At 34.2% G+C, this 25,265-nt stretch overlaps 1 long non-coding RNA gene across 1 annotated transcript in view; it reads left to right on the top strand.

The window, feature by feature from the left end:
* Positions 1-25,265, top strand: part of LOC125923205 (uncharacterized) — a 58,555-nt gene that overhangs the window by 20,346 nt on the left and 12,944 nt on the right. The window contains exon 2 of the long non-coding RNA XR_007457936.1: positions 24,874-24,985. This is a non-coding gene — a long non-coding RNA (uncharacterized LOC125923205). The remainder of the gene's footprint in view (positions 1-24,873; positions 24,986-25,265) is intronic.

Genomic DNA, 25,265 nt, shown 5'->3' with positions numbered 1-25,265 from the left:
GAATCTAACTTGACAATCATATTGCTATGGATTGAATTGTGTCTCCCCTCCAAATTCATATATTTAAACCCTACCCCACTATGTGATAGTATTTGGAGATGGGGTCTTTGAGAAGTAATAAGGGTTAGATGAGGTCTTGAGGGTAAGGGTCCCTTAATGGGATTAGTGCTTTTATATAAAAATAGACCATAGAGTGTATTTTCTCTTTTCCTGCCATCTGAGGGTATAGCAGCAGGAAAGGGGCTTTCTGCAAGCATGAAAGAGAGCTCTCACCAGAAAACAAATCTGCTGGCATCTTGATATTGGACTTCCTAGTCTTCAGAACTGTGAGAAAATAAATTTCTGTTGTTTAAAACACTCACTCTGTGGTATTTGGTTATGGCAGCTGGAGCTATCTAAGACATATCTTTTGTTAGCTCAGGAGCATCAGATTTGTAAATTCTTTATCAGTTTATGAAGATTCTTAGCCTTTATGTATCTTTTACACTCTTTTTCTGGTTTTCTCTTGTTTGTTTGTTTGTTTGTTTGCATCTTGTTAATCTCTCCTATACTGCAGTATGGAGACAGCATCTGACCTATCATTAAGTTCACTGTTTTGTTTTTTTTCAGCTATGCCTAATCTGCTGTTAACTGTATCTACTGATTATTAATTTAGTTTTAATTTTCACTTCAGAATTTTTATTTGCTCTTTTTTATTATATCTGTTTTTCTGTTGGAATTTTGAATTTTGTTATTTAATTCCTTCAATATTTTAATTATAGTTTCACAAAATTTCATGTGTGATAAAACCAATATCCATATATCCTGTATTTACTTTTATTTTCTATTTTTCTCTTGGTTTTCACTAAATTATTATCTTTTTATATGTTTGGTTACATTTAATTGAGTGCTAGCATTGCATTTAAAGAAATGGGAATAATTTGAGGTCTTGGATGTGGTTTTCTTTTGCATTTGGCAGAAACAAATGTTCTTAATTGATCAAGAAATGGAATTATTTAAATTTGTGTTATTTGAGGCCATATGATTCCTCGGAAGACTTATTCTACATAGGCTGCTCTACCAAAGTAACACAGACTGGGTAGTTTCAACAACAGACATTTATTTCTCTGTTATGGAGGCTGAGAAGTCTGCAATAAAGTGCCAGCAAATTTGGTTTTTTTGTAAGGGCTCTCTTCCTGGCTTGAAGACAATTGCCATTTCACTGTGTGCTTACATGACCTCTTACGTGCATACAGAGAGAAAGCCCTGGTGTCTCTTTCTCTTATTATACGGCACTGATTCCATCATGAGGGCCCCATCGTCATTACTTCATTTAAACCTAATTGTTCCCTGAAAGGCCCATCTCCAAATACCATCACATTAGGAGTTAAGGCTTTAACATGAATTTCAGGGGACATAATTCAGTTCATAGTAAAGGATGCTGTTGTGTTCCAATCAAAATCCTGGGCTGTTTACAAAGCTTCCTAACTTTTTACAGTTTCTAAAAGCTCGTTTTTGTCCCTTCAGCTTAGTGTCTCATTCTCCTAATTGCGTCTTTTGCTTTAACAAATTTTGACTCAAGGGCAAAATTTAGCAAATGTCAGGTTCATATTTCTTAGCTTCTCTTATCTTTATCTCTTTCCTAAAAAGTTCTCTAAGCATTGGATTCCTTTTCACTCAGAAGTGTGATAAGGAGCATGGTGGGAGTGAACTGCAATTTGATGCAGTGTAATCACATTAGATTATCACACAACATCTGCCAGGAATTACTTTGTTTTCCTCCCCATGTATTATGTCATTATTTCACTTTCAACAATATTTGCCACAACTCTATTTGGTGGAACAGTTATTATTCTCATATTGCAGTTGATAAGACTGCGTAAAACATTTTAAGTAATTTTCCCAAAGTTGCATATTATTAGACAACAAATTTAGTGCAGACTTCCCTACTATAAAAAGCCTCATGTTGAACTAAAACTTAAAGATCCAATGAATTATGACATAAAATCAATATACTATGCTGAGTACTAACTTATTCTATAGAGGTTTTTCTAATTTCAACAATAATTTTCAAAGCCCAGCAATAAGAAAAAAAATGTATTGAAATTCACATCTTATATATGTGACTTTCAAATTATAAGCTTAAAATTTATTCTTTATCTTAGCAATAGAATTACCTTTTGATTTTTTTTATCACATGCTACTTTCAGTACCAATAATGAAAAATGAGGAACTTTACTTAGAAAAAATAAAAACTACTGAAATATTAGTCTTATAAATGCCTAATTCTGCTTTTTCTCATTTTCATTTCTTTTGAGGCTTTTTTTAAATTTCTTTTATTCTTGTTCCCACTTCCCTTCTTTTTAACTTAAACTTTAAAAAAATACTTCTGTAATCAATTAAAATCCTCTTTAATCTCATACTTAATATGACAAGAAAGTGAAGTGTTTTACAAACTAATTAAATGATTAATGAGACATGACTAAAAGACTGTTTGTTGCTCCAAAGCATAATATGGCTAGAAGCAAACCTTAGGTGTGAATTAATCAATGATGATATATATGATAAGGATAAATACCTATTTTTTCTTTGAAAAATTTTTCTCCACTTAATATGTCTGAAATAGTATATTACACTCTGAAAATTCTCCATTTGTTATCACTGTACTAAAATATTAAAACCTCTATAAATAGAATTCTGTAAATTCATATAGAACAGAAACTTTTGGCTGTAGCTTTCAATGTACATAAGAGTTAATTTTTCCCTAACAAAATACAAATCTACTTGTTACCCAACTGAAAGAAATAGTTCATTTCATAGTAGGAGTGAAGTGCATTAATTGTATTTCCATTAATTTGGAACTAATTTTCTCATTTGGCCCAAGAAACTTACTGTTAATAATGTCTATTCTTAAATACCAAAGAACCTATATTTACTGTACGTACCATGCAAAGCACACACAAAAAGTATCTCAGGAATGTCAGATGATGATAATACGATAGTATCATGAGGAAGTTACCAAAAAAGAAAAATTTAAATGTAAAGTAAATAGGTAATTTTCAATGCCTAGGAATGATTAAACCATGCCCAACTGCTGTTGGTCTAATGTAAGTGTTCAGTCCTTGATATCATTTCATGTCATGTCTTTCTATGGCAAGGATAAATGCCAGACCTCCCTCCCCTCAAAAGTCATTTATTTTCATAACTCTGCACATTACAGACATAATCAAATGTATTTTTAATATTTCCTTTAGCAAAAATGTATATTATTTGAATTTTATCCCAATGCTTTGTTTCTATTTTAAAAAAACAAATATCTTACATTTAGATGCTGTAATTTCTGTTTCATGTCTAATCTTGTTGAGAAAATAAAATAAAGCCTGATGCTTGCTCCCTTGTAGTGAATACTTTTTTATAACAGGACACAGAAACAAAATTTCTAAGCATGATCAAAAGTAAAATTTTATTATATGGCAGAGATATTAAGTAAAAGAAATACATTTCATCAATAATTGAACTCCCACTATCATTAATCAATTAATGTTCTTGAATACAGCTGATTTTGACTCTTTAGTAACTTATATTTTCAGTATGTTAGTAATATATTTATATTATATGAGGTAGGAAGGGAAAGCAGAATCATATATCTTCACATCCAGTTATAGTGATTATTAATAATTCCTTATCTTGATTCATGTTCATCATGAATCAAAATACAGATTTTAGAGTTAAAGTCAAAACTTTCAAACTTGCCATTGTTACTTAATTTTCTTGATTCAAATACAAAGTAAAACTGGAAATCACCTCAGGATCAACTAATTAAGATCTAAGAGCACTGTGGAAAACATGAGGCTCACTACAAACTTATCTCAAACATTTAAAATATTTTATTTGGGGAATCTTAGATAAATACAAACATGAGGGATACTAAGGAAGAATGATATTCTTCAACTTTACAATAAATGTTATTTTATAGGAATAACATGAATTTTGTTTTGTTTTAATATTGTATCTCAATATTAACTAGAAGATCACATAAAGAATTACATTTTATTTGTGATAAATTCATAGCTTCAACTGAATCTAATATGGATTATAAATTAATTATTTCATAAATATAATCTGTGAGATGTATAATATTTTAATGATTTGTAATAAATATGAATCAATAGGATATGTGAGCCAGGAAACTTCAAAAAATGACCAAAAATGATATTAAGTTTATAGGTAATGTATAGAGAGATATGAGAGACAATATGTAATATGGCTGTTTCTTAAAATACGAGAGATGGTTTGTGAATGTAGGTTAATATACTTTCTGTTTAAATTTTACAAAGTCAAAATAAACCACATGCAAAAAAAAATAGTGGAATGAAATGCAATAGCCTATGGACTGGGTTGATTAGTTCCCCTCAAAAATTCATGTGTACCTGGAACCTGTGAATGTAAACTTACTTGGAAATACTCTTTAGCAATGTGATTAGTTAAAATGAGGTTATACTGCATTAGGATGGGCCCCAAATTCAATATGACTGGCATTTCTAGAAGAAGATGAGAGGAGCAGACATAGAGACATACACAGGGAAAATGCCATGTGTAGACGGAGGCACAGATTAGCATGATGTATCTAGAAGACAACACCAAGGATTGCCAACCACCCCCATAAGCTAGGGGAGAGGCGTGGGATAAATTATTTCTTTTGACACCTTGATTTAAGATTTCTAGCCTCCAAAACTGTGAGACAATAAATATCTCTTTTAAGAAACCCAGTTTATGTCCATTTGTTATGGCAGCACTAAGAAACTAATACAACCCATATACATAGAGAACCAGATTTTAGTTGACTCATGCTCAGTTGCAACAAGGCCCATAGAAGTAGAGTTTTATTTTCAAGAAAATGGTAACCAGAACTTTTCAGCTAATATCAGCATTATAGTTAGCAAACGAAGAAAAGAGTGAAAGAACCCTTCTTAATAGGACAAGATAAAAAGGATTGGGATAAAGAACATTTGTCTAACTCAGTTCAGATGCACTTAAAATAGTCAAGATAGCCAAAAGATTAAGAATTTTAATTCATGGGGCACCTTGGTGACTCAGTCAGTTAAGTGTCAAACTCTTGGTTTTGGCTCAGGTCATGATCTCCTGGTTCGTGAGTTCGAGCTCTGCATTGGGTTCCACACTGACAGTGTAGAACCTGCTTGGGATTCTCTCTCTCCCACTCTCTCTCTCTGCCCCTCCCCTGCTCGCTGTCTCTGTCTCTTTCTCTCAAAATAAATAAATAAACTTTAAAAATTTTTTTAAAAATTTAATTGAAAAATCCTGAGGCATATATAAATTCTATAGACTGGGGCCACATTGGAGGAAAAGAGGTTGTTGCACTTAATGAAGTTATGTAGAGTCGAATCCCCTTCTAAAAAATTAGCAGATATTCTCACTAGAAAAATACCTGACTCTCTGATATTGTGTAGGAAATTTTATAATGAAATGGAATTAGTGAAACACTAATTATTTATATTCATTTGAACAGTTGAAAAGAGCTGCAGAGAATTATTAATTTCCTATTAAGTAAACTCAAGCATGCCCTCATAATAAGACAATTCATTTCAGTTCCTGTAAAAAACTAGGGAAATTTACAGTTAAAAAGAAATCATGGGAAGAGTGCTGAAAACTCATTCCACTTTTTCTTATCTGATATTTATGTACTGAGAAATCGTCCATATATTCTGCAGAGCACTTTTCCTAACTAATCTATGCAGAAACATTTCCACCATCCTTGTTTAAATGAAGGGTCACAAATTTAAATCACAAAAAAAGCAACTGAAATGAATGTAATATACTTAAAATATTCTTTGACTATTAGAGGCAAAAACACATATATACACATACATGCATAAAAATATGGTCAGCACGGACGCCTGGGTGGCTCAGTCCGTTAAGCGTCTGACTTCAGCTCAGGTCACGATCTCACAGTCCGTGAGTTCGAGCCCCCCGTCAGGCTCTGGGCTGATGGCTCAGAGCCTGAAGCCTGCTTCTGATTCTGTGTCTCCCTCTCTCTCTGCCCTTCCCCCATTCATGTTCTGTCTCTCTCTGTCTCAAAAATAAATAAAACGTTAAAAAAAAATTAAAAAAAAATATGGTCAGCACTTGTAACTTTTAAAGGAAACAAATACACAAAAATTTTGCTGGAAATTTCCCACTTTTAAATGTTTAGAGATAATTCTAATAGATAATTCTTACAGATATTTCAAAGTTTTCCCTTTTTCTATCATTTTACAAATTCTGATCTGTGTTTATAAATTGTTTGTATTTTTTTCTTATTTGTAATATATTCCTGTGTATACATTTAAACTACAATCTAGTGAAGCATAAATAAATGTGTATCTGTATATACAAATAAATGACAAGGATATATTAATTTTTGTATAAATGTACATAATTACCTGGATAAATGAGTAATCAATAACCTCATTTATTTTTTCACCAAGTAAAATGCCATGATCACTTTTGGTTAATGGGAGGAAAATTTTTCAGCTTAATCTCAAAAGGTAGATCAGTGATAAGTATAACATGACGTTAGTGAGAACACTTCAGCGTCTAAGGTGGGAGTAGGGAGAGAATAAGAATGTAAAGAATAAATCTACCTGAGAAAAAGGACTAGTGGGCTTGAAAAAAGCAAAACAAAATAAAACTGAGAATACATAGCCAGGTGTAGGGTCTTAAAAGGGGCGTATTGATTTTGGTTCTATTCCAAAGAACATTTGGAACTCTGCTGTGTGCATTAAGAGAAGGGTGTGAATGTTATGCTAAAACTATGTGTGAAGAATAGAACATAAGGAAACAATGCAATTTCTAGAAACAGGACTGTTTCAAAATGATAGAGAATGTTTTCTATGATCAACATACTTCCATCCTGCAGATGTGAGTGCCCAGAGGGACTTCTGTTTTACACTGCACTGAAACCTTTTTATATGCACCAGTTTCATGTCTTGGATTTATAATTTCCTTGACAAAGACAATTTAATTTATGTTAAATGAACTCTCATCACTCCAGTAACAGTGGTATGTTAATACCACTTTAAGCCTTGCTGGGTTTTTAAACAGAACCAATTTGTCAAAAGCATAAAATCCTTACAGCTGACCATGAAGTTTACTTAGGAAAAAGAAACTTTGGAATCAGCTATTGATATTATCAATATTATGCATTGTAACAACTCTACAATTCTCTTACAATCTTTTATCAAAAATTATTTTGGTGTAATATTTCAAACCTATTTTTGGAAGACCTTTTAAACTTCAAATGAGAAAGAAATCCAACTGTTGCCTACCTAATTTCTTTTCCCTAACCTTTTTATCCTTTTGCTTACCATCTCTTCCAAATTTTGCCATTAAAACACAGGCACATTTATCCACAGTATAAAGTTTTCCTCATTAGGATACTCTGCTAAAATGGAGAAGCACATTCATGTACATCAGTAACTAAATCAAGTGTGTTTCTGTATGAAGAGAGGAAAAGCTGTGCCTATGATTATACCTGAGTAATTTCTCATGTAGTAAAACAGAGAAAGGACTCAGAGTTCCATTAGGTACCAAACAGTATGATACTGGGGTAGGAAATAATTTATAGAAATAACCAATGAAAAATTTAGGGCCCAAGCTCCATAAGCTATGGTTAGAATAAAGTAACCTAAAGTTACAACATATAACACTTCTACACATTTAAAAATAGCAAAATCATTAGCAAAGTATCTGTTTACTTTCTCATTACCACAGTACTGCTGTGGTGTGATTTGTTTTTGTTTTTTTTTTCCTCCCTTTCTCTTCAAAAATTTTTTGACTCAGATATTTACAAAATGTTTACAGCAAATACAGGAAATGTGAAAAACATGATAGGTAGTCTTATTTTTCTAAGACTCTAAACCCTATTGAGAAGGACTGCTTTACTTAAAAAAAAAAAAAGGATATTAATTACATGAATATATTTGCTTTTTAAGAGCCTTTTCAACAATTTTTTTTCTTTTCCAGTACTATAAATGTTTATAATATTAAAATTGCTTTTCGTTTCTTGAACTAAATAAACACTGAATAGCCATGATCTTCATGGCTAAGAAGAATGGCGTTGGCATTAAATAGTGTAACAATGAATTAAATATTGTAATAAGATAATATTAAAAGGGTTTAAAAATAGAAAACAATCAAGATTTGAAGGGAACACTTAAAATTTTAGCCTAAAAAGACTATCACAATTCTTATATTATCTATTTCATTCTTTGTTTGCCAAGTGTTTGATATTTGCAATCATGGCAGAGAGCATAAACAAGCCAGTAGTTATACCCAGAAAATAGGACCCTCTCAGATATTTACAATTTGAGAATTTTTTTGAAAAATAAAATAACTTTCTAGATTTAGTAGTATTTCAAGTCTACAATTACGCTTAGTGAATTCTGAGCTACAATTGTCTATATAGTTGAGCTGGTCTCTTAATAATATAAATACATTAGACTAAGTATATTTTAAACATATGCAAGTATTTTTCAAGATTCTAAATGAATCATAGATCAAAGAAAAATTATATGAGATACTATAGCAATATTAATGACATTTAAACATTGACAATATGTAAGATTAGGATATGTCTTCTGATAATTCCAGAGATCAAAGATATGTTCCCTTCTTTTAGTATCATTTCTTATTTCTCTTTTTAAAAAGTAAAACATTATGAAAAACTAAAGGCTCTCCTGTTTAATATGAAGAGTTTATAACCCATTTAAATATGAAATCTATAGCCTAAAAATACTACTTTTGTTGATTTGGATGCTTATAGAGTTATCTGAAATGTTTGGAATGAGCCATTAATTCATTAACACACATAAATTACATATTTAAACAGGTATTTAAGTTCTAGTAATAAGTTAAGAATCCTAATGTAATTATAATACAGTAATTATGTCTCCTTCAACTGAAATAAGAACAGAGTTGCCTAAATTGAGGAATATATCTTATTAAGGGAAATTAATTTGATTTAATATTGTAAATACATGAAGTTAATTCCCAGTCTTTATGGAGAAAATTTTGTTGTTAGTATGATTTAATGTTTGCCATTAATGTTAGCTTATGTCTTGGTATTCAACTTGAAACTGTTAGGATAAAAATATACTGAATCAAAGTCACTATCTTGATGTGAGCTCAGATAACAGCAGCAAAAATGTTTACTAATGTCAATAAATGTTCTACAATGCTTATTAAATTAGTTCCTAAAATACTAATGGCTTATATTTTAATTTGTGTCATTCTGCTTATCCCACAGATTCACAGTTTGTTTGTTGAAGGCAGTTATTCTCAACCTGGGAGAATAAATTGCCCCCTAGGGTCTCCTCTGAAGACTTGAATATTTGTACTATTTTTAAAAACCAAAGATGCTTTGGAGGAATATTTAAAAATCAAATAAAGCAGTGTAGGAACAGTTTAATGAAATGTCAATTAGGTCAAAGATTCCATTACATGGTGTGATTCTCAAATAATTGAAATTTAGTGCCAAAACATTTATTGAATGATACTGTGTATCAGGGACTATTCTTACTCCTGGTGATACAGACTTGAAAATGCCATGGAAGGCCTTGATATTTATTAATTTGTTACCCACAAAGCAGAATAGCACACAATAAACAATTATATAAATAAATTAAAAAACATATAAAATAGGGTTAAGTGCTATTATAATAGTGATGCAGTGATTAAAGAGCATCTTTACTTTGGTGGTTAATAACGACCTTTTACTAAATTTAACCAAAGACAAGGAGTCAGCCTCAAAAATAGACAAACAAGAACAAAGATAAAAAAAGAAAACAGTCTGGGATAAAATAAAGAAATATTGAACAGTCTCTAACCTGGATATGCCTTGGTAGTTTTGGGAAACACAGAGACATGTGTGGCTTGATCAAAGGGAGCAAGTAAATGCATAAGGTTGGAGACCTGGCCATACTCCCAGATCATATCATATGTGTTGCGAAGCCTAGATACTGAATTTGGATTTTAAGCAAGAGAGCAGTATGTTTACACTAATATATATAATTTTTTTAAGTTAATTTATTTTGAGAGAGAGTGCAAGCTTGAGCCAGGTAGAGGTAGAGAGCGGGGGGAGAAGAAAATCCCAAGCAGGCTCCACATTGTCAGCGCAGGGCTTGATGTGGGGCTGAAACATCACCTGAGCTGAAATCCAGAGTCAGATGCTTAAACAAATAGAAGTAGTGAGACAAGTTTTATTACTTCATCTCTCCAGGTGAACGTGATAGTGAAACATAGAGAAGTGAATTGCACTATGGTTAGAGTTGAAGTCTACAAGATATTCTGATGGATGAAATAAGAATAGTATAGTGATAAGAGTTAGGGATAAATCCTGTGGCTTTGACTTTTATGGCTAGATAGAAAGTAATGCTATTTACTAAGGTAAAAAAACAAAAAATGAGGGAAATAGCAAATTAAAGAGCTATTAAAGTGAAAACTATTTTAGATTTGATAATACTGAGGTCTCCTAGATTAAGTGGGGATTCTGAATAAGCAATTAGATATATAAGAATGGAGTACAAAAGCAATGCCAGGACTAGAGATAAGAACTTGGAAGTCATAAACATGTAGATGAAATTAAAAGTCCCATGACTGTATGAGATTACCCAGCCAGATTATGTTGAAGTAGTTCCCAAAGATGACTGAGAGGGAGAAAATAGCAAATTCCTTGTACGCATTGCTCTAGATTCAACTAGTCCAAGACTTCAAGATTGGTTGTGATAAAAATGATGCAAAAGACTTTCACTCTTATGTTCTCAATAGTATAAAACCTGATAAAATAAAAGTCAGAGTTTCCTATGGTGTTATCAAAGAGCCATGGATAAAGGAAGGCTTAATAGAGGGTAAAACTTTGCAGGCACAAATTCTTCCATTCACATGTTGTCCACATTTTTAATTAGATCTTTTTATATATTATGCATAGTTATTTCAGTATCTCAGTTTGTTAATTTCAACACCCAGACCATGTCTACTTCTCTTGACTTCTTTATCATTTAACAATAGGCTTTTTTTTCTGTGTCTTATAGGTTTTGTTTGAATTTTAGAGATTGTATGTAAAACAAAAATAGATATTGAGGTAAATCACTTTTTAATTGGATACAGGTATGCTTCTTTTTCTGCCAGGCTCTTAGTATGGGGAATTAAGTTGAGCTGGATTTGGGTATTTGTTGTCATGGTTTCCTTCAGTATTAAAATGTTCAGATCAGTCCAGGAGAGTGATGTTACCAACATGGTAGAGTAGGAGACCCCACCCTCTATCTCCCAATAACAATCAACATTTAGACAGCTATCCATGAATAAAATTAGCTCTGGGAGAGCTCAGGAGTCCGCTTAAGAAGCTTCAGCAAATCAGTGGAATGAAAAAACCTAAGAATAACCTCATAAAAAAAGAGATTGAGAAACAGTTTTATTTAGCCTGCAACATCCCATCCCCAGGCCAGCACTGCCAAGAAGAAAATCCCAGCTTGACAGAATTCCCGTCATCAAGAAAGGAAGAATGGGGTAAACAACCAGCTTCCCCAGTCTTTTGGGGCATTGAACAAAGGACCCACTTAGGCTTTAGCCCACTCAGACTGCCAAGCCAACATGTCTAGAGAAGTCTAGGAAACAGAAATAAGAGGGCAGAGGATATCAATATCAACAATGTAGGAGTGACTGTGGTTCTTATTGGCCTGCTCTGCAAAGGACCCCAATAGCTTCCACCACTGAACAAACCAGCAGCCAACACAGTTGCCATGAACCTCTTCACATTTCATCAGTGAAATTTTTGGCTTACAGGTTTTTGTGTTTGCAGATGTCAGCTGCCTGAGTCATATCCTGCTCTGCCTCTCTCTAGTCTGGATCCACACTGGCAGCCAGCCCCTGTCTCTGCAGCTGCATATATGCAAAATGTTAGCCTAGACCCTTGTGGCTGACTCCCACAGCTATGTGAGCTTTCAGGGCTAGCTCCTCCAGCTGTGTGCCTCCCATGTATGCCTATGTTTAGATTCTGTAGTCACAGGAATGCACACTGACAGCCAAGGTCCCTACAGCTGCTGGTGGGCCTGGGCCTGGCCCTGTCTCCTGTCACCAGACTCCACTGCTATTTGTACAACCATGGCAATACCCTGAGGCCATAAGAGTACACACCTACAACCAAGGACCTCACAACTGCTAAAACAACTGCAATTGGTCCTAGCCTCTGCTGCTGGCCATGACCCTTGCTACTATGTGTATATGCAACCAACCTTTGCCAATACATAGGCATGTGGAAATGGTCCTTACATATGTATGTATCTGGCCACCAACATTTCCTGCCTTGGTCCCTAACTGCTGGACCAGGAATCACCACTTAGAACTCCTAAAGCACTTGCAACCACTGTGCCCCACCTGCAACACCCATGAGGAATTACTCAGTTGTAGGTGTTGTGGACCTCAGTGGCTTGATCCAACAATACAATATACCTACCTGGATCACAGATGCCACATGCCTCCTTACTTGTCACCCTGCATCAATCACTAGACCTGGGAGCACTGCACTCCAGTGTGCCTCCACCTACAGGTGAAGGACTTTTCTTACCAAAATAGTCTATAAAATCTGGAAGAGGTGACTGCTTCTTCAAAGTGCAGACACCAAAAGGCTACAGGGATCATGGAGAATCAGGGAAGCATGACACCACCAAAGGAACACAGTGAAATTCCAGTAACTTACTTCAAAGAAATAGAGATACATGAATTACCTGACAAAGAATTCAAAATAACTGTTATAAAGTTGCTCAGAGAGTTCTGGGAATATAAACAATTTTTTTTTTAAATCAGGAAAACAAAGAACAAAATAAGACGTTCACATAAAGGTAGAAAACATAAAGAGAAACCAAACAAATCTTGGAGTTGAAGAATACAATGACTGAATTGAAGAATTCATTAGAGAGCTTCAGTAGAAGATTGGGCCAAGCAAAAGAAACCATCAATGACTGAAATACACATTAGCTGAGATTATACAATCAGAGAAGCAAAAAGAAAAATAATGAAGAAAAGCAATGGGGCTTATGGGTATCATTAAGAAAAGTAATTAATGCATTATTGTAGTCCCAGAATAAGAAGAAAAAGGGAGTATAAAGCTTATTTAATGAAATAATAGCTGAGAATTTGCAAAAACTGGGGAAAGATTTGGATGTCTAAGTTCATAAATCTCGTAAGTCCCCAAAAAAATTCAACTCAAAGAGATATTCTTCAATACACATAATAACAAAACTGTCAAAAAATCAAAGACAGAGTAAATTATGAAAACAGAGAAAAGAAGCTTGTCTCTTATAAGGAGACTCCCACAAGGCTATCAGCAGATTTCTCAGCATAAATTTATAGGCCAGTGGAGAGTTGGATGTATATTCAAAGTGCTGAAAGAGAGAAAAAAAAAGCCAACAAAGGATACTTTATCCAGCAAAGCTGTCTTTCAGAAATGGAGACATACATACTTTCCCAAACAAACAGAGGCTGAGAGAGTTTGTCACCACTAGACATGCTTTATAAGAAATGATGAAAGGAGTTATTTAAGCTAAAATGAAAGTAATATTTAGTAACTATTTAGTAACATGAAAACATGTGAAAATGCCTGGTAGAGGAAAGTATATAGCAAATTCAGAATACTCCTACTATAATATGGTGATAATAATTATTAACACCATAATTAATAATAATTAACAATAATTAACTCTAGTATAAAGCTTAAAGGACTGAAGTAATAAAAATAGCTATAGTTGTGCTAATTTGTAAGGAATACACAATATAAAAAGATGTTCATTGGGGCACCTGGATGGCTCAGACTGAGTGTCCGACTTCGGCTCAGGTCACTATCTCATGGTTCGTGAGTTTGAGCCCCGCATCTGGCTTTGTGCTTACAGCTCAGAGCCTAGAACGTGCTTCGGATTCTATGTCCCCCTCTCTCTCCGCCCCACTCTTGCTTGTGCTCTGTCTCTGTCTTTCAAAAATGAATAAACAAATTTTTTTTTTAAATAAAAAGATGTTCATTGTGACGTCAAAAACATAAAAAGGCAGGGGAAGTAAAAATATAGACTTTTTGTATGCAAGAAAATTAAGTTATTATCAGCTTAAAATAGACTAGTATCCATAATATATTTCATGTAAGCCTCATGGTAACCACAAAGCAAACACCTTAAGAGACACACACAAGAAAAGGAGAAGGGAATCAAAGTATACCACAACATAAAATTATCAATTCACAAACAAAGACAGCAAGAGAGGACGAAAGAAGGAAAGGAATTACAAAACATCCAGAAAATAATTAACAAGATGACATTAGTCAGTCCTTGCCTATCAATAATTACTTTAAATTTAAATGGATTAAATATCTCAATTGAAAGGCATAGAGTGGTATGTAGATAAGAAAAAAAGGCCCAACTATATGTATCACATAGACTCGCTCTAGGTTTAAAGGCACACAAAAGTTCAAAGTGAAGGGATGGAAAAAGATATTCTATGCAAATGGAAACCAAATGAGAGCAGGAGTAACTAATATCACACAAAATACTTAGTCAAAAACTGTAACAAGAGATAAAGAAGATAATTATGTAGGGATAAAGGAATTGATTCATTATGAGGATATAACAATTGTAAATATATATTCACTTAAGTCAGAGAACCTAAATATATTAAGCGAATTCTAAAAGATCTAAAGGGAGAACTAGAGAACAGTACAATAATAGTAAGGACTCCAACTTTCCATTTTCACAATGGATAGTTCGTTCAGACAGAAAATCAATAAAGAAACATTGAACTTGAACTACACCTTAGACCAATGGACTAAACAGACATATACAAAACATTCCATCCAACAGCAGCATAATACACGTTTCTAAAGTACACACAAGAACATTCTTCAGAATAGGGTCATATGTTAGATCACAAAACAAGTTTTAGCAAATTTAAAAGATTAAAATCATACCAAATATCTTTCCTGACCACTGTGGTAAAAACTAGAAATCAATAACAGGAGAAAAACTAGAAAATTCATAAATGTGGAAATTTAAACAACATACTCCATATGAAAAAAAAAGTCTTACACATGAAAATAGAACACAACAAAATATACAGTATGCAGCAAAAGCAGTTCTAAGAGAGGAATTAGTAGTGATAAGTTTCTACATAAAAAAAGAAAAAGAGAAAGATCTTAAACAAGCAGTCTAACTTTATATATCAAGCAACTAGGTAAAGAATTTCAAATTAATCCCAAAATTAGCAGAAGAAAGGAACTAACAAAGATCAGAGCAGAAATAAAAAAAATAAAATGGTGACTAGAAAAACATGAAAAAAAGATCAATGAAACTAAGAGTTGGCTTTTTGGAAAGATAAAATTGACAAACTCTTAAGAAGAAGTTTCAAGAAACAGAGAAGACTCAAATAAAATTAAAAGTGAAGGAGGAGACATTACAACAATTGCCACAGAAATATGATCATAATCATTAAAAACCACTATGAGCAATAATTTTCCAACAAATTGGACAACCTGGAAAAAACTGATAAATTCCTAAAACATACGACATACTAAGACTGAATTATGAAGAAATAGAAAATCTCAACAAGCCAATAACAAATTAGCAGACTAAACCAGTTTTCAAAAATCTCCGAGTGAAGAAAAATTCAGGGCCAGAATGCTTCACAGGTGAATTCTAACATACATCTACAGAAGAATTAATACCAATCTTTCTCAGACTCCAAAAAAATTGAAGAGACTCTCAAACTCACATTATGAGTCCAGACTTCCTCTTGTAGCAAAGCCAGACAGGCTACTGTAAGAAAAGTAAAGCATACCCAGCATATTTCACAATTCGATTGAATCGTTTTGGAATCCCCCTCTATTAGGTACTGAATTATGCCCCACCAAAATTCATATGTCAGAGTCCTAATCCCTAGTACCTCAGAATGTAACTGTATTTGGAGATAGGGCCTTTAAAAAAGTAAATTAAATAAAATGTAGTCAAATGCATGGGCCCTAATTCAACGTCTAGAGCCCTTATAAGGGGAGTTCTGGACATAGGCACAAAAGATCAAGGGGTGATTATGCAAAGAAACAGTGAGAATGCAGTTATCTGCCAGCCATGGAGAGAGAACCTCAGAAGAAACCAAACCTTCCAATACCTTGATCTTGGACTCTGAGCTTCCAGAACTGTGAGAAAATTAATTTATGTTGTTTAAGCCAAAAAAAAACAAAAAAACAAAAAAACAAAAAAACAAAAAAAAGAAATAAAATAAAAATCCCTCCAGTTGTTGGTTGTTATTATCTTGTTCTTAATGTTAGTCTTGGAATGTTGGTGACTTATTATTCAATTTTCCCGCTCCACCCCTAGCTTTCAGCACAGCCTGTATTCCTGTGACATGGAGTTTGTCCACACTCTTGTGTCTCCCTCAACATTAGCCTGCTGCTGTTGTTTCTCCATCCATGGCTTATGGGGAAGGAGAATTCTCATTATTATACTCTTTAACCTGTTCCAGACTCGATTTTAAGCAGTCCCTGAATGCTGACCCTCAGAGATGAGAATTTCTGTTTTTCTGCACTTTGTTCCTACTCAGAGTATAGAACACAGGCAGTTATCCAGCCCTTCCTGCAATGGTAGCTGATCTTTCCTGTGTATTGGTAAAGGATCCTGATCAGGAGTAGGTTTCCTGCCCATCTTCCAATGGCATACTTTTTTTTTAAATTTTTTTTTCAACGTTTTTTATTTATTTTTGGGACAGAGAGAGACAGAGCATGAACGGGGGAGGGGCAGAGAGAGAGGGAGACACAGAATCGGAAACAGGCTCCAGGCTCCGAGCCATCAGCCCAGAGCCTGACGCGGGGCTCGAACTCACGGACCGCGAGATCGTGACCTGGCTGAAGCCGGACGCTTAACCGACTGCGCCACCCAGGCGCCCCCAATGGCATACTTTTTTTAAAAATGACTTCTGCCAGTGCCATTGTAACCAGCAGTCAAGACTAAAACCAGAAAAGGGAAAATTTCCTACACTTTTTCTTGGGGCAGATAGCTTGCCTATCAAAAGCAAGTCCATTTCCTAGGAGTGAGCAAGTTTCCTGCCCTTCCTGCAGTGACAGACACTTCCTTCTGTAAATCAGATGAAGTTTGAGGTATGAGTAGGTTTCAGGTCTGCCTTCTAGCAGCCACCAATCACTGCCTTTTATTCATCCAGAGCTCAGTACAAATAAAATTCTCTACCCTTAAATCTTGCCACGTCCTTTGTACCTGCATCACTAAGGTAGACTAATAAATTAAAGATGCATATTTCAATCCCTAGATCAACTACTACTGGGGAAAAATAAGTAAGAGTGATAGCTAGAAAGCCAATAGAGAGATTACAATAGAATAGTAAAAAAAATAATAATAATTTCATCCATTCTGCCTCAGTCTATCTCCTTGGCCTAGGCTGCTCACCATGTTTCTGGCACTATTCTGGTACTAAGAATGTAAACACTGTCTACTGCCACCATGCCTTACCTCACATTGTTCCATCTTTTCCTAGAGGCAAATGTTTCAGCAGGGCTTCCATTGTACTTGATAAGCTTGGGACTTCAGCAACTCCAGAGTCCCTGTAAGACTTGATTATACTCATAGAAGCTCTGTCTTTTCCTAGAAATGCCCAGAGAATAACACATATATAAGTATAGAGGTGGGGGGTGATTTCCCTTGGGACAAGCTTCAAACAATAAGAGACAGGATAGTGGATAAACTGATAGATAAATTGCTCTTTTTCCTTGGCAGTGCACTGACCTCAGATAAAATCCTCTGTAACGTTCTTCTTTGGGGGAAAAAAGAAGCTGTGTTTCTTAAAAACTGTTCAGCTTAGTAATTCATCTTTTTGTATTTGCTTTTCTCTTTTTCTCTGTCTCATTTTCAATTTCCTTTATTTTTGCTTTCTTGGAATGTATCTTCTAATAAAACATTAGCACAGAATCTTTGCTTCAGGTTCTGTTTTCTAGGGAAATTGGGCCGAGACATAGAACCTAATAGAGTAATAGGGAAAGAATGAAAGCATGAGGTTAAAAAGTTCAAGGGAAGAAAGTGATTTTAGGGAGTGGTCTGTCATAGACTCTGGGTCTGGAATTCTCTCTTGTCTAGCAGGAGAAGGGACACAGGATTGAAATGCAAGAGAGGCTAATGTCTGGGAGGAGACAAGAGCCCCACTAAGGGTCCTTGCTCCGTTTTTATTAGAATCAGAAGGCTTACAAGTGTGATGGACGTGCACAAAGAGACAATGAAATCATGAACGTTAACTCATGGGCATGGGGAAAAGGGGGTTTTGAAGATATGCGGTGTTAGGGGTTTGGGTCAACACAAAACAAAATCCTAGCGCTGGGCAGATGGTTGTCTACAGCAGACCTGAGGTGCCACCTCTGCCACCTCTGTTTACCTAAACTGGCCTAAGGGACAAGACAGAGCATGCTAGGGTACAGTCAACAAGGCACCTTTCTTTTGCTAATTAGCTCCACTCTGGGCAACTTCAACCTGCTGTGATCTATAGCCCTGTTTACCTGTTTACCTGTTTTGCTCCTTCCTTCCTGTGAAAGCAGCTTTCTCCTATTGTACTAAATTGGGCGCATTTCTGCCCTGAATACCTACTCTTGTTTACCTCATTTTGTATGCTTCCATCCTGAGATTTCCTATTCCTATACTTTTGTCCTATACTGGTGGCCTTTGCCCTGGTTACCTAATCTTGTTTACCTAATCTTGGATGGGTACATCTTGTGGCTTTCTATTTCTTTATGCCTTGTTAACCCATTGGTGCAAGCTCAGGGAATTCCTAAGTTTATTCCCCATATTGGTCAACTAAGTCAAATTTGCCTATTAAGACTTTGTGTAAAGATAAGATGTAACATTAGATTTGTCAATGTGAAAGTCATTTATGATCTTAGTCAATTCAATTCAGGAAGATTATAATCATTTGTGGCTGTAAAATAAAACCAACTATCACTATAGCCTTCAGTACATACTTTAAAAAATTTTTTTAATGTTTATTTTTTTTTTTTTGAGAGAGAGAGAGAGAGAGGGAGCACGGGGGAGGGTCAGAGAGAGAGGGAGACACAGAATCTGAAGCAGGCTCCAGGCTCCAAGCTGTCAGCACAGAGCCTGATGCGGGGCTCGAACCCACAAACCGTGAGATCATGACCTGAGCTAAAGTCAGATGCTTAACCAACTGAGCCACCAGGTGCCCCCAGTACATACTTTTTTGTTTTCAATTAGCTCCATTCATATACAGGATTAAATTGTTAGTGTGCCTTCCTGTTAAATGATCCCTTTAGTGTTAAATGTTCTTACCTTTTAAGTGAATAACAATGCCTCATTGAATTTTATTGTTTTGGCAAAAACCAAGTAGTCGTATTAGATATACCTAATTTAGGTATGCCTAAGAAATGTTGCCTTAACTTGCTTTCAAGTTATTTCTACAACATCAGAACTTTGTATGACATAGACCAAATATTTTTAGCTTAAATAGAATCTTCCAAAGGAAAAAAAAAGCAGCTGTTGACTAGATTGCTGACCAGAATTAAAAATTTAGCATATTGCATTCTCAAATTCGTACTGAGAAACCAGTTATTGATTGGATTTTTAAAAGTAAGACCATTTTAATTGGCTACCAAAAAAATGTTCACATTCCAGCCAACATATACTTTTGGTTAGCTATCTCTGTGTAATCAGAAAGACAGAAAGATGGGAGGCCTGAGTGGCTTACTCGGTTAAGTATGTGACTCTTGGTTTCAGCTCAGGTCATGATCTCATGTTTCATGAGTTCAAGTCCAGCATCGGGCTCTGCACTGACAGTGCGGAGCCTGCTTGGGATTCTTTCTTTCCCTCTCTCTCTGCCCCTCCACCACCTCTCTCTCAAAGTAAATAAATAACCTTAAAAAAATACAGAAAGTGGTAGTGGCTTTATTACACAGAACAAACAATTCAGTTCTGCACTGTAATTGAGAAAATAAAGTGTAAGTAAGGCTAAGTTATGAGAGTTATGCAAAAGCTTGTACATTTATCTCTAGGATCCAAAAATAACCAACTAAATATTAAGGTCTGTATAATGGAGTGAAGTATTTACCCCGGGGGATTTGCAGTCAAGTACACGTGATGAGGCCTTTCCTTTTCCAACCACTGCTACTCCTTAGAGTGTACACCCATTCTTTCTGTTTTGGAGGTTAGGAAGATTATGAATTTCTAAGCCAGTGAAAGAGAGATATAGACATATAAATGGTATAAGAACATGTAAAACTAATCAATGGGCTAACAGCAAGTTGTTCCTTTGGATAGGATGGAGAGTGTTTACTAGAAAGAAGTGTGTGGGAATTTTTTGGAGTGATGGAAATATTCTTTATCTTATTTTAGATAATGGCTACTTGGATATATACAATTTCAAAACTCATTGAACTCATCACTTGACAGCTGTACATTTTTTTTATGTTAACTAGACCAGTTAAAAGGGATCTTTTTTATCTTTGGATTTCTGATACATCAATGTTGTTTTGTTTTGTTTTGTTTTGTTTTGTTTTGTTTTGGAATGTGTCAAATGCTTTTACTGATGATTATGCCTCTTCTTTCTTTCTGCAATATTTAAGTGGTTATTTTTGTTACAGTCTATTTCATTAACTTTTAAAGCCTTATTATTCTCACTGGGCTTCCTACCATACTCCCCATTTTCTCCCCACCATGCTGAAAATAAAGGTGCTCTCTTACCTAGAAACAATTTGTCAGAGCAGTAGCTTCCATGTACCATACAGCCTGTGACTGTCAATAATTTACAAGCTCTTCAAATGTACTGGAACTGAACCTACATACTGGCTCTTTCTTGACTCCTCTATCTGTGGCGAGGCCTCTTCATGGGTTTCTAAAATCTTAATTCTTTTGGGACCCCATAAACCTCTTGCTTATCATTAGGTGTATATCTTGCCTCAAACTATTTAGATCTAGCTGTGAGCCTGAACTGAGCTTCCTCTCCAATTTAGCAAAACATCACCTTCATTTTTACCAAAGTAACTTATTGTTCAATCTTCCCCCTCATTCCTGAAGCACTAGAATATAAAACATATATTTTCTCTTTGAGAAACTGACCCCTCCCTTGGATACATCTTCTCTGCACAGAATGAAATAAATGAGTATGGAGAGAACATTACCCTTTGAATTTACCTGTGAGAGTTAGATTTTTCTGTAGGTAACAAACTAGCTTGTCTCAGTCTTTATCATTTTGTATACAAGTAATACAATAAAGAGAATAAATTTTCAGATACTTTTTCTTTCTTTTATCTGGAAGTCTACACTATTATAACTGAAAGTAGTCCTTTTCTATGGTAATCATGAGGGCTGTATAAAGTATTCCAGTTCTCCTAGGCATGAGGCAGAAATGTACTTGCATGCTGTGTTGAAGTTGGTCACAGCTGTGTAACTTTCTTTGGCCAATGAAATGTGAGCTGAAGTAATATGAAATGTTTTTAGCTATAGTGTTCTCTTTCCCTTTACCATGGTGATAGGCAGTATTCCCCATAGTGACCATTTCATCAGTCTCTGTAACAGAAGGAGAAAGTGAACAGGTGGCATGATGTACATATAGAGTCAGAAATATTATTGCTTTAAGCTCTAAGGTTTTGAGTTTATTGCTTACCACAACATAATCTAGAGTCATCCTAACCAATCAGATTTCTTTTATTGATTTTATATCAGTCTTATACCATTCCATTTTTCTCATACCATTCCATTTTCTCATACCATTTCTTTTTTTTCATTCTGATATTGCTCTGGATAATTTCAGTCATCGATGAGAATTACTCCTGCACCTTTCCCCTCTGATTAGCTACATACTGAGTAACATTTCTCAGTGCCTTCTCTCAGTCACCTCAAAGCAATGATCAATATATGCCCTAATTCCTGCCTAACATTAAGAAACAAGAATGAAAATCAATAATTGCATTCATAATATCATCACAGGTATGCAGTGGGAATTCTGCATATTAGCTCCATTGTCCTTCCTCCTCTGGGAAAAAAGTTTCTCTAGCTTATTAAGTAGCATTCACTTAAATTCCCAGGTCCTTTTGTATGTCTTCTTTGGAGATGGCTGATATATTATTGAAGTTCTTCACCTCAGAGGGCTGAAACTCATATTTCCAAATTCTCTGAATTCTGGATGTGTAGTAAAATGATCACTTCCAAAGTACCTGAGAAATGGTGTGTGTCTTATGATCCCATATTGTATAAACCTGTTCCTTACCAGTGAAGTTATTAGACATGACTAATATTTTCTGTAGATTTTGGGCATAAATTTCTAAAGGCAGGAAGCTAACACAGAATATTCCATAAAGCTATGACTCTGAATTCTTTTGCAGGAATCTGCCCTATTTCATTCAATGCAGTGGGCACAGGTTCACACTGGGTCAAACCTTTAGGCTGTTTTTTTCGAAAGTTCTTTAACTTCCCGTAGAGCTAAAAGTCCCATTTTGCTCTCAAAACTGCGCTTCAAGTGGGAGCAGTGAAATGTTCAGCCCACAATTTTTAATAAGTTCTAGTGAGTTCTTTAGAGAATAACTGGCCCCTGCGAACCCTTAATCTTCCCATTTATTGCCTCTCTTTATCAGCTTCCCATAGCCCATCATATAATGGCTATTTGCTTAATATAGAACACATGACAAGTGTTAGAAGAGATGCTTTGGAGTCAGCTCAAAAATCAATTAAAGTATCGTCTTACAAGTTTTACCCACCTTTGGAGTCCCAAATTTCCTTGACCTCTCCCATCAGAGTAGTTATATTTTCCTACACATGAGAAGAGTGGAATAAGTCATTTTCATCTTTGTTCTTGATCTATAATTTTAAACTACTTATGAAATAGATTATTGTCATTGCCAACTTTATTTTTTTTTTCATTTTTATTTTTATTTATTTATTTATTTTTTTTAATATATGAAATTTACTGTCAAATTTGTTTCCAACTTTAAAATGTAATTAGTATGTTTTGTCCTTGTCAAAAATGGCCTATTGTAGAGCCATAAATTGTTTCTCTTTACAGTGAAAAGAATTTCCTTCAAATTCTGGTTATTTAAGTACTACCTATTTCTTATAAATGATTTAGCACTATAGACAAATACACTGAAGAAAGATGAAATTCTACCACTTACAGATAAAATCTATTAACATTTTGAAACATCTATTATATGCTTATTTTCAAATATGTACAGTTTTGTACACATATATATGTATATATACATGCAAGTAGATGAATAAACAACTATTTTTGTTTATCTGTTTTATGAGAAGGTAAGACATTTTAGTAATGATTGTGACATAGTCTGAGGTCATGAAGCAGTCAAAATTAGCATTGACAATATGTGCCAAAAATGGTATCCTCAGCAAATTCTTCTTACCATTTGCTTTGATTGTCCATTGACAAGACTTTCTTGGTTCTGTTTTATGGCACTAACTTTTTAGTCTCCCAGAGGATTCTATGAGCCTTAAATCTCTTTCCAATAATTATGTATTTTTCTATTTAAACTAATCACAGCAAGTTTTTCTTGTAACCAATAAAACTTATTTATAATTATTTACTTTGCTTATTCTTTCTAAGTTTGCTTCTGTTCTATTCTGGCTTCTCAGTTTGTTAGAATGGGAAAACATGGAAAGAACAGGTAAATACTTAAGAACTCTTTTTTCTCACACATATTGCATTTTTCTAATTTTATTTGCTATCACTAACACAGCTCATAGTTAGCAATATCCCAAAACTCTATTTCATGTTCAGCTCCTACTAACTAGTTCATGTTCTTTTAATTACCCAGAACATCCAAACCACAAAACATTTTCTATTATAAAAAGACCAAAAAATGAAACAAGAAAAGTCAGATAGCTACTACCTAAGAGAGTACCATTAAAGATACTTTATATGTGATGTCTTCTAATAACTTTGTGAGATAGAAATTATGTTATCCATTTCACAAATGAGAATGTGAAACAGGGATGATTTGCTGAGACTCACAGATACATGACAATGCCAGAATGTAAACTAGAGTTTTCTGACCCTACTTCATTGTAATTTAAACTATGTAACCGTTTTCTTTTAAATTTTGCAAACATATTTAATTTTGCTTCCCCTTAACAAGGCACAAGTCAAAATTAAAGAGTGTGCATATAAATATATAACAAAGGGAAATCCTATAACCCCTTTTCTAATTCACTGTTATTATTAGCAATAAAATCATCAGTACATCTTACAGGACTAAGTATTACTTTAGGACCAGTTTTATGCTCTAAAATGGCCAAGAAATTTCAGATCAGAGTTAATAGGGGTCAAGACCGGCTGCAGGCCTGCTCCTTTGAAAACTATTACAATTTTTAAGACAATGATATCAAACCAAGCATGGGTCCCTTCAAAGCCTGAGAACTTGTATTACTAGTTGTACACTCATGAAGCCCTGATAAATTTGCTCCTAAATAATATAATTTGGGTTAGTAATTGAATAAATACATTATATATATATATATATGTGTGTGTATATATATATATGTTACAAATTGATCATTGTTAAAGCTCAATGAAAACATGGGGACATTATACTATCCTTTCTAGTTTGCATATGATTAGAATTTCTATAGAAAAAAGTAAAAAAGAGTGTATTGAAAATATTGAACCCAGAAACACTCAGGTATATGGAAGACTAAAAATGTACACATAAGCAAAACAGAAAATAACAAAAAAATAAGTAATTAGGAGATGATAAATGTGAAAGATAGATAACAAATATCTTTATACACATAAATGTTCACAGGAATAGAACAAAAAAAATTATTCAAAAAAATAAGAATTATTATTCTTCCATAGGAATATAAAAGAATATGTCCTGAAACGGAAATATTTGAAAATGTGCATCAAAAGAAGACCCTCTGTATGAAGACAAAAAATGACAGCAAGATTGTCATCTAAGTACATACAGGTAAATTTGCTGAAATATAATAAATAAGAAATCCTAAAGAAATCCAAGTTGAAAAACCACTAAAGTAATCTATAAATGAGAAAAACTGAGACTGGCCTCGGATTTCTCCTTAATAAGAATTTATGAAAGAAGATTATATAAAACACATCTTCAACATTCTGGATCAAAGAGAATATGGTCCAAAAATTTCTTTCAAGTAAAAAATAGCAAACAAGTATTTAGGCCTTTAAAAATCCAAGGAATAAAACACGTTTAAGTCCTTCTTGAAAACAAACAAAAC

This window comes from Panthera uncia, chromosome B1, assembly GCF_023721935.1.
Source record: "Panthera uncia isolate 11264 chromosome B1, Puncia_PCG_1.0, whole genome shotgun sequence".
In the NCBI taxonomy this organism is placed as follows: Eukaryota; Metazoa; Chordata; class Mammalia; order Carnivora; family Felidae; genus Panthera; species Panthera uncia.
Note: the sequence above shows the minus strand (reverse complement) of the source record. Positions and strands in the feature narration are given on the sequence as shown.